The following is a 10,000-nucleotide window of genomic DNA, read 5'->3' as shown; positions in this document are numbered from 1 at the left end:
GGATGGCCTCATAAAGAATATCCTTCACCTGCTTAATGCCTCCGAAGAAGAACTTGGGCTCATACAAGGTTTTTTGGTTCCAAAAAATTCACAATCCCAGTTAAAGCCCCACAATCATATTCTACCTTTGGCAGAATCCTTCTCCAAGCCTCCAGCACCTCCCTGTATATCTCTGGTATTCCAACCGTCATTGACTGCTTGAACCCCATGTACCAAGCACTGTCCCCCATCCCTCCCACATCATTAATATATTTCCTTAAAAACTCCTTCCACCCATAGTCCCATTGTCCAACCATATATTTTCTCACAGTTTTTATCCTCAGTGCAGTCTTCTTTGTGTCCAAATCCATTAAGTTCAAACCTCCCACCCACCATTTCCCCACCAGAGTGTTCTTTGCAATTTTAACACCTTTCCCTTCCCACATGAAATTACACACTATTTTATTTAGAGCAGTCATAACCCACTCTGGCATGTCAATGACGTTCATCACATATACACACACTGATAGTAACAAACTATTTACCACAATGACCTTTCCCTTTAAACGCAATCTTCTCCCTCTCCACTATATACATACAGTCCTTATTTTATTAATCACCCCTGTCCAAGTCACATCCCTCGCCTCCTGACTGTCCACTCCTAAATGCACACCCAATACTTTTATATATCTTTCCTCTACCCTTAACCCCACGTCTTCTCTCTCCACCCGTCCTATATACATTATTTCTGACTTGTCTTTATTAATCCTTGCCCCTGACGCTTGTCCATATTTCTCCACCAGCTCTAGCACCCTTTTCACACTTTCCCCATCCCTCACCGTGATTGTGGTATCATCAGCATACTGGTTGACTACACATATCCCCCCATATGGCAGCCCAATCCCTGTCACCCCTTGGTCCATCTTAATCAGTGTGGCCAGAGGCTCTGCACAGATGGCATACAATAGTGCAGATAGAGGACATCCCTGCCTCACAGATCTCCCCACCTCAAATCTATCGGTCAACACTCCATTCACCTTTACACAGCTCCTGGCACTCCCATATAACCTCCTCACCCAACCCACCATTCTGTCACCAAACCCTACCTTCCCCAATACCCTGTACAAAAACTCATGCTCTACTCTATCAAATGCTTTATTCCAGTCTATCCCTATTACCACTCCCCCTATCTTATCTCTCTTCAAGTATTCTATCACGTCCCTAACTGTCCTTATTGTGTCTGCTATATCCCTACCTGGCACACTATAACTTTGTGTTGGCTGCACTATCCCCCCTATGACCCTCTTCATCCTATTCGCTAACACTTTGGTCAGTATTTTATAGTCTACATTCAATAAACTAATAGGCCTATAGTTCCCCAGATCTAATTTACTTCCCTTCTTGTACAATATAGTGATTACACCCTCCACCATTCTACTCTGTACTATCCCTGTTCTCTCCATCCCTCTAAATACTTCCACTAAAATTGGTGCCACCTGGTTTTTATACACTTTGTAAAACTCTGTCCCTATCCCATCACTCCCCGGGCTCTTCCCACTGTTCAGCCCCCCTATCGCTTCTATCACCTCTGCCACATTAATTTCCCTGTCACACCACCCCCTATCCATCTCCCCTAACTCACTTTCCATACTATCCAACACCTCCTCCATGCTGCCCTCATCCACTCCTCCTCTCTGATACAATTCCCCATAAAACTCCTGCACCCTCTCCAGTATCTCCACGTAATCATTTGTTGTCACCCCCTCCTTATTATTGATTTCATGTATATATGTCCTACCCTGCTTTCTCTTCTCCAGCCCTAAAAAATATCTGGTACATTTCTCCCCCTCCAGAGCATAAACCGCCTTACTCCTCAAAATTGCCCCTCTGCATTTTTCCCTCTCAAACCTGTCTAAATCCATTTTAGCCTCTAAATAACTCTCCATACTATACCCCTCCTCATCCTCGGCCCTGTTTAACTCCACCCTCAGCCTTTCCCTCAAACCCTGTTCTTCCTTCACCCTCCTTCTTTTCCTTTTCCTACTATACCTGATACTGATTGATTTAATCATATCCTTCACCACCTCCCATCTCTCCCCTACACTCCCATCCACCCTATCAACCTCCCCATACTCTTCTACCCTCTCCGTTTCCCTACCTAATAACTCCCTAATCTGCTGCTCATACTCTTCCTCCTCAATATACCCTGCATTCAATATCCACAATCCTCCACCTACCTCCTCTTGCCCTACCTTAATTCTAAACCTAACAGCATCATGATCACTAAAGCTATTTCCCTGGTGTCTTATACTATCCACATATCCTACCATTTCCCCCTGTACTAAAACTAAATCTATCCTACTCTGTTTCAAAACACCTTCCCTCATCTGCCTCCTCGTGAACTCCCTCATGTCTGGATGCTCATTTCTCCACACATCAATCTATCCTTTGTCCCTTATTATATTCAGCAAAATACTCCTCGACATTTCCCATCTAAATTCTACCCCCTTCCCTACATCTAATCTACTGCATTTTTGAAATCCCCCACTATTATGCACCTCCCAGTTACCAATCCCTCTAACTCCTGTAATACACCCCTCTTATCTAACTCTATGTTTGGCACATATATATTTATCAATCTAAATTCTACCTCCCTATATCTGAACTCAATGACTAAAATCCGCCCTGTCTCATCCCTGTACACCTCCCTGGCCTCTTCCACCTTATCCTTCTTAATTAAAATCGCCACCCCCCGTGCGTTCCTAGCCCCATTATTGTAAAACATGTCACCTTCCCATTCCTCCCTCATTTCCTTCACCTTGTCCTCATCCCAGTTTGTTTCCTGTATACACATAATGTCACTCCTATATACATACACCAGTTCCTTCATTTTCCTTCTGGCTCTTAGGCCATTAACATTTACAGACGTTACTGTGGTCATGAGAGCTAAACCATAAAAGAAATAAATGAAACCAATCATATTAAAATTGTCACTTGCCATCTCCCAGCTGTTCGCCACTCTGCAGCCCCCGTCATTGGTCCTTCTCAGCGTCCCTCCCGTCCCGCCGTCGTTGCGCCACAATGAATGCGCCTTTTACTGCGCCTTTCAAAGCCTCCTCCTCCTCGACATTCTTTCACCCTTTGTAGCCCACATTCCTCTGTGGCAGCCCCTCCAGCCGCGGCTCGCCCTCACCTCTCTCCCGTCTTTTCTCCAACGCTTTTCGCCGCTTCTCTGCCGTAGCTGTCGCTCCGGCCCTCTCCTGCTTCTTGCCAGCTCCTTGCTCCATGCCCTCCTCTCCCTCCTCCACGTCCTCCATCTCGCTGTTCAGCTCGTCCTGCGTGTCTTCCTGGTTCCCGTCGTCTCCTCCTACAATGCACGTGTCCTCTGCTCCCGAGCTCTGTCCTGTCTTGAGATTGCCGCCTCCCTCCTCCTCCTCATCAGCCAATTCCTCCCCTTCCTCCTCGTTCAGCTCCTCTGTCTGGACGTCCTCTCCCCGCTCACTCGCTCTTCCATCTTCATCCTCCCCGCTCCGCTGCGCACACTCCCTGGCATAATGTCCGGCTTTGCCACATTTAAAACATTTGAAAACCGGACAGTCTTTAAAAATATGCCCCGGCTTTATGCACAGCCTACACACTCTCACCTGCCGGTCATGGATCACCCGAACGTATTCGGTGCCTCTCAATGTCTCAAACTTGGTGGAGTATGGGAGCGAACGGACCTGCTCCGTGAAACGCACCTTTAAAAAGCGCGTCCCATCCACAATCTCCGTTCCCAGCCACACCCGACGCTTAACAGTCGAGATGGCCTGTACTCCCCACTCCTCCAGTCTCGCTATAATTTTCCAATCCTGCAAATAGACCGGCAGGTTGATGAATGACACCACCATCTCATTATTCACAATGTCACTGCCGTGCACCAGAGCCCCTCTCACTCTGATGCCATCCATGAGCTTCACCTTTCCGTCAATGTCTTTCATAGTGAGCTCATATTTCCTGTCACCTCTCGTCCTGCAGCCAAGCACCACTCCACACTGCTTCTTTACCTCCTTGCACAAGTCCATTGTGGAAATATTTTCAGTTCCTTCCACCACCACTTCCACAGTCAACTCCTTTCCATATTTTTCTCTCTCACCGTCTTTGACTCTCTCCGTTGGTCTACCTTCAATCGGCACCTTTGCTCCGTTAGATGTTTCTTTGTCTTTCGTTTGTCCATCCAATCCTCCTTCACTACCTTTGTCCATGTGCTGTTCCATTGTTAGATCCGGTCCATTGTTCGTAGCCATGCTAGCCGTCCGCGACATAAAACGTAAAAAGTCCCCCAAACAGCAACAGCTGCTGGGGGAAAGACAACTAACAAAAACACAACAGTATTTACGGACAAACAATGACAGAAAGAAACAAAATGACACCGTATAATGACAAAAACGCACTATGAACAAACACTCTCCACCTGCTCTCTGCGCACTCACTTCCTGGTTTGTCACAAAAGTGGGCGTTGCCAGGCTGGTTTGGCCGTACAAAATAAGCTGACAACCATAAGCTACTTATCCATATACTGATTTGGCATTTGACAATGCAAGGTGGTCTCTCTCTCTCTCTCTCGTGTCAAAATGAAAACAGCTTCCAGCCCCTTTCATGAAGGACTACTTTTGCTATTGCAAGATTTCAGTTTCTAAGTGAATGAGCAAAAGAGCATACAGCACCTGGTATTCCCAGGCGGTCTCCCATCCAAGTACTAAGCAGGCCCGACCCTGCTTAGCTTCCGAGATCAGACGAGATCGGGCGTTGCCAGGCTGGTTTGGCTTTACGAAATAAGTTGACAACCATAGGCTACTTATCCATATACTGATTTGGCATTTGACAATGCAAGGTGGTCTCTCTCTCTCTCGTGTCAAAATGAAAACAGCTTCCAGCCCCTTTCATGAAGGACTACTTTTGCATATTGCAAGATTTCAGTTTCTAAGTGAATGAGCAAAAGAGCATACAGCACCTGGTATTCCCAGGCGGTCTCCCATCCAAGTACTAAGCAGGCCCGACCCTGCTTAGCTTCCGAGATCAGACGAGATCGGGCGTTGCCAGGCTGGTTTGGCTTTACGAAATAAGTTGACAACCATAGGCTACTTATCCATATACTGATTTGGCATTTGACAATGCAAGGTGGTCTCTCTCTCTCTCGTGTCAAAATGAAAACAGCTTCCAGCCCCTTTCATGAAGGACTACTTTTGCATATTGCAAGATTTCAGTTTCTAAGTGAATGAGCAAAAGAGCATACAGCACCTGGTATTCCCAGGCGGTCTCCCATCCAAGTACTAAGCAGGCCCGACCCTGCTTAGCTTCCGAGATCAGACGAGATCGGGCGTTGCCAGGCTGGTTTGGCTTTACGAAATAAGTTGACAACCATAGGCTACTTATCCATATACTGATTTGGCATTTGACAATGCAAGGTGGTCTCTCTCTCTCTCGTGTCAAAATGAAAACAGCTTCCAGCCCCTTTCATGAAGGACTACTTGTGCATATTGCAACATTTCAGTTTCTAAGTGAATGAGCAAAAGAGCATACAGCACCTGCTATACCCAGGCGGTCTCCCATCCAAGTACTAACCAGGCCCGACCCTGCTTAGCTTCCCAGATCAGACGAGATCTGGCGTTTTTTTTTTTTTTTTTCTTTATTATAAAAAAAAAACACATCTACAATATTTGCTTACACTTCAGCTTACATTACATATATATAGCACCGGTCAAAACATCATGTACAAAGTACAACATTGATCACATGTTAAATTCCTGCTTTAACAATCTCTCAATACAACCATGAACCGAAAATGAAATGAAAGAAAACCTCAAAACCTAAACACCAAGCCCCCCCCCTCTTCTTTCTCTATAAATCTACAATCCTTCAAAAATACCTTCTCAAAGTCCCCATGTTCATACTTATACATCAGTCCCACATCCTTTTTTAACATCCCTACAAATATGTCCCACACTTTTACCCTCTTAGCCTCAAAACGCGCCAAGTTCCGCCTTAAGTACACTGCATATCTTGCATGGGACAACACAAAGTTCAATAACTATATTTAAACCCTTCACTCTATCCCACACTCCAAACAATACTAAACACCTCCAATCAAACCTTCCTATCCATTCCACTCCCCAGTTTGACGCCAACAATAGCTTAAGCCTTACATAAAACCCAGACACAGAGTTGTATTCAAACATCATGTGCATCAGGTTTTCATCCTCCTCTTCACACACATCACGCACCCGTGACACTGACCTGTCTATCTGATGAATCACCACCTTAGTGTAAATCCTGTTGTGCCTAAGCATAAAATCAAAATGTGTACATTCAAGACTATTAAGTTTCACCATTAAATTACCCCACAAACATTCCATATCCAACCCCGGAAACACACGCCTCCACACCTTCTCCGAGGCAGGTACCCTAACCTTCCCAGCTAGCAGAGCCCAGTAAATATCTTTTACCCTGGCAGAGGACAATGCCCGGCTAGACTCTCCCATCCCCACCTGTGAGTCAGGCAATGTTCCCCCATTCCCCACACACACAGAACTATCCAGAATATCAACCCACTCCCTAGGGAAGCACTCCTTTAACCTCTCAAAGACCCCTAATACCGCCCCTCTGCCGATATCCCACTCCACTGCCCAGATAGTGTCCAGGATTGCCTGATCCGTCAGGAACCCTGGGATTACCTCATACCTAAAATCCCGAACCTTCACAATACCTGCCTTCATGAACACCTTACTCTCCAAAAGCCTTCCCCTTGATTTCAGCACATGATTCAAAAACACCGGTATATTCAAAATCACCCCTGCTGATACACATGAATAGGTAATTTGTGGCAAAAACTCCCCCCAAGCCCTAAACACCTCCTTATAAAACTCTTGGGACCCTTGGGATGTCAGAAGTGGGATTCGAACCCACGCCTCCAGAAGAGACTGCGACCTGAACGCAGCGCCTTAGACCGCTGGGCCATCCTGACTCATTGATCAAAGCAGATTAAACCTGGCAGAGCACGTCCTTAAAAGGCAAACGCGTCCACTGCTGCAATGGGGCGGCCATGAATGCGCAAATATTCCAAGTGTGGTTAGGGTTCCATTCCTTGTCGGTGTCTCTGTCTGTGAGGGTTCAGGGCCCCGAAACGAGAAATGTGTCATCCTCAGCGCAACCGAAGACAGACCCTGACGTTTGCGAACGACTAAGAAACTATCTCATACACTCTGATTAAAAAGGGCACCCGTAGTCGGCAGCATTCGAACCTGCGCGGGGAGACCCCAATGGATTTCTAGTCCATCGCCTTAACCACTCGGCCACGACTACACCAGCGTCTGTGTTGTCACGCCAAGGCGTTCCCCACCGTAGACACAACCGACGGCCGCCAGGCCGCATCACAGCACCGCGTGACAAAAATAAAATTGGAACCCTGACGGTACGCTGGCTTGAGAGGGGCCAAATCAAAGCACCACATGAAAAAAAGCATATTGCGACCGCCAAACGGCGGCTTGGTGCAGGATGTCCCTCGTTGCGATTCCATCAGACCAATCAGCAGTCAGCAACGTTTTCACGTCACCTTTTGCCATTTCTTCAGCTCGCTCGGAATCTCCACGCAACGCTGACTGACAACCCAAAAACTCTGCCGCCATAAAAGGATCAAACATTCCCTGTACAGCCACAGGGAGACCCTTGGGATGTCAGAAGTGGGATTCGAACCCACGCCTCCAGAAGAGACTGCGACCTGAACGCAGCGCCTTAGACCGCTCGGCCATCCTGACTCATTGATCAAAGCAGATTAAACCTAGCAGAGCACGTCCTTAAAAGGCAAACGCGTCCACTGCCGCAATGGGGCGGCCATGAATGCGCAAATATTCCAAGTGTGGTTAGGGTTCCATTCCTTGTCGGTGTCTCTGTCTGTGAGGGTTCAGGGCTCCGAAACGAGAAATGTGTCAACCTCAGCGCAACCGAAGACAGCCCCTGACGTTTGCGAACGACTAAGAAACTATCTCATACACTCTGATTAAAAAGGGCGCCCGTAGTCGGCAGCATTCGAACCTGCGCGGGGAGACCCCAATGGATTTCCAGTCCATCGCCTTAACCACTCCGCCACGACTACACCAGTATCTGTGTTGTCACGCCAAGGCGTTCCCCACCGTAGACACAACCGACGGCCGCCAGGCCGCATCACAGCAACGCGCGACAAAAAGACAATTTGAACCCCGACGGTAGAGGGACCATATCAAAGCACCACATGAAAAAAAGCATATTGCGACCGCCAAACGGCGGCTTGGTGCAGGATGTCCATCGTTGCGATTCCATCAGACCAATCAGCAGTCAGCAACGTTTTCACGTCACCTTTTGCCATTTCTTCAGCTCGCTCGGAATCTCCACGCAACGCTGACTGACAACCCAAAAACTCTGCCGCCATAAAAGGATCAAACATTCCCTGTATAGCCACAGGGAGACCCTTGGGATGTCAGAAGTGGGATTCGAACCCACGCCTCCAGAAGAGTCTGCGACCTGAACGCAGCGCCTTAGACCGCTGGGCCATCCTGACTCATTGATCAAAGCAGATTAAACCTGGCAGAGCACGTCCTTAAAAGGCAAACGCGTCCACTGCCGCAATGGGGCGGCCATGAATGCGCAAATATTCCAAGTGTGGTTAGGGTTCCATTCCTTGTCGGTGTCTCTGTCTGTGAGGGTTCAGGGCTCCGAAACGAGAAATGTGTCAACCTCAGCGCAACCGAAGACAGCCCCTGACGTTTGCGAACGACTAAGAAACTATCTCATACACTCTGATTAAAAAGGGCGCCCGTAGTCGGCAGCATATGAACCTGCGCGGGGAGACCCCAATGGATTTCCAGTCCATCGCCTTAACCACTCGGCCACGACTACACCAGTATCTGTGTTGTCACGCCAAGGCGTTCCCCACCGTAGACACAACCGACGGCCGCCAGGCCACATCATAGCAACGCGCGACAAAAAGACAATTTGAACCCCGACGGTAGAGGGACCAAATCAAAGCATCACATGACAAAAAGCATATTGCGACCGCCAAACGGCGGCTTGGTGCAGGATGTCCCTCGTTGCGATTCCATCAGACCAATCAGCAGACAGCAACGTTTTCACGTCACCTTTTGCCATTTCTTCAGCTCGCTCGGAATCTCCACGCAACGCTGACTGACAACCCAAAAACTCTGCAGCCATAAAAGGATCAAACATTCCCTGTACAGCCACAGGGAGACCCTTGGGATGTCAGAAGTGGGATTCGAACCCACGCCTCCAGAAGAGACTGCGACCTGAACGCAGCGCCTTAGACCGCTCGGCCATCCTGACTCATTGATCAAAGCAGATTAAACCTAGCAGAGCACGTCCTTAAAAGGCAAACGCGTCCACTGCCGCAATGGGCGGCCATTAATGCGCAAATATTCCAAGTGTGGTTAGGGTTCCATTCCTTGTCGGTGTCTCTGGCTGTGAGGGTTCAGGGCTCCGAAACGAGAAATGTGTCAACCTCAGCGCAACCGAAGACAGCCCCTGACGTTTGCGAACGACTAAGAAACTATCTCATACACTCTGATTAAAAAGGGCGCCCGTAGTCGGCAGCATTCGAACCTGCGCGGGGACATCCCAATGGATTTCTAGTCCATCGCCTTAACCACTCGGCCACGACTACACCAGTATCTGTGTTGTCACGCCAAGGCGTTCCCCACCGTAGACACAACCGACGGCCGCCAGGCCGCATCACAGCACCGCGTGACAAAAAGAAAAAGAAAATTGGAACCCCGGTCCGGAACCACGGTCTGGACCTTGATAAGTATCACTCCCTCCTTAAATCCTTCTCTTCTCACATAACTGGTGCTAAAACCCTCTACTTTCTTAACAAAATTAACTCTTCTTCTAACCCCCACAAACTTTTCTCTACCTTCTCCACCCTTCTTAACCCACCTCCCCCACCCCCCCCCCTCCACTCTGACAGCAGACGACTTCTCCTCCTTCTTTGAGGAAA

General features: G+C 48.1%; 8 non-coding genes and 3 pseudogenes across 8 annotated transcripts; all 11 read right to left on the bottom strand.

The window, feature by feature from the left end:
* Positions 1 to 4,673: 4,673 nt before the first annotated feature.
* On the bottom strand, positions 4,674 to 4,792 carry LOC146286322 (5S ribosomal RNA; annotated as a pseudogene).
* A 168-nt stretch (positions 4,793 to 4,960) lies between these two features.
* Positions 4,961 to 5,079, bottom strand: LOC146286321 (5S ribosomal RNA; annotated as a pseudogene).
* A 168-nt stretch (positions 5,080 to 5,247) lies between these two features.
* On the bottom strand, positions 5,248 to 5,366 carry LOC146286320 (5S ribosomal RNA; annotated as a pseudogene).
* Positions 5,367 to 6,899: 1,533 nt separating this feature from the next.
* On the bottom strand, positions 6,900 to 6,982 carry trnal-cag (transfer RNA leucine (anticodon CAG)). The gene has a single exon. It is a non-coding gene; the product is annotated as a tRNA-Leu (tRNA).
* A 256-nt stretch (positions 6,983 to 7,238) lies between these two features.
* On the bottom strand, positions 7,239 to 7,320 carry trnas-aga (transfer RNA serine (anticodon AGA)). Its single transcript has one exon. It is a non-coding gene; the product is annotated as a tRNA-Ser (tRNA).
* Positions 7,321 to 7,689: 369 nt separating this feature from the next.
* On the bottom strand, positions 7,690 to 7,772 carry trnal-cag (transfer RNA leucine (anticodon CAG)). Its single transcript has one exon. It is a non-coding gene; the product is annotated as a tRNA-Leu (tRNA).
* A 256-nt stretch (positions 7,773 to 8,028) lies between these two features.
* Positions 8,029 to 8,110, bottom strand: trnas-gga (transfer RNA serine (anticodon GGA)). Its single transcript has one exon. It is a non-coding gene; the product is annotated as a tRNA-Ser (tRNA).
* Positions 8,111 to 8,468: 358 nt separating this feature from the next.
* trnal-cag (transfer RNA leucine (anticodon CAG)) lies at positions 8,469 to 8,551 on the bottom strand. The gene has a single exon. It is a non-coding gene; the product is annotated as a tRNA-Leu (tRNA).
* Positions 8,552 to 8,807: 256 nt separating this feature from the next.
* On the bottom strand, positions 8,808 to 8,889 carry trnas-gga (transfer RNA serine (anticodon GGA)). Its single transcript has one exon. It is a non-coding gene; the product is annotated as a tRNA-Ser (tRNA).
* A 358-nt stretch (positions 8,890 to 9,247) lies between these two features.
* On the bottom strand, positions 9,248 to 9,330 carry trnal-cag (transfer RNA leucine (anticodon CAG)). The gene has a single exon. It is a non-coding gene; the product is annotated as a tRNA-Leu (tRNA).
* A 255-nt stretch (positions 9,331 to 9,585) lies between these two features.
* On the bottom strand, positions 9,586 to 9,667 carry trnas-aga (transfer RNA serine (anticodon AGA)). The gene has a single exon. It is a non-coding gene; the product is annotated as a tRNA-Ser (tRNA).
* Between the last annotated feature and the right edge of the window lie 333 nt (positions 9,668 to 10,000).

Source organism: Hypomesus nipponensis, chromosome 6 (assembly GCF_054491055.1).
Source record: "Hypomesus nipponensis isolate SF chromosome 6, ASM5449105v1, whole genome shotgun sequence".
NCBI classification, from domain to species: Eukaryota; Metazoa; Chordata; class Actinopteri; order Osmeriformes; family Osmeridae; genus Hypomesus; species Hypomesus nipponensis.
The sequence above is the reverse complement of the archived record's forward strand: the minus strand, read 5'-3'. Positions and strand labels throughout refer to the sequence as shown.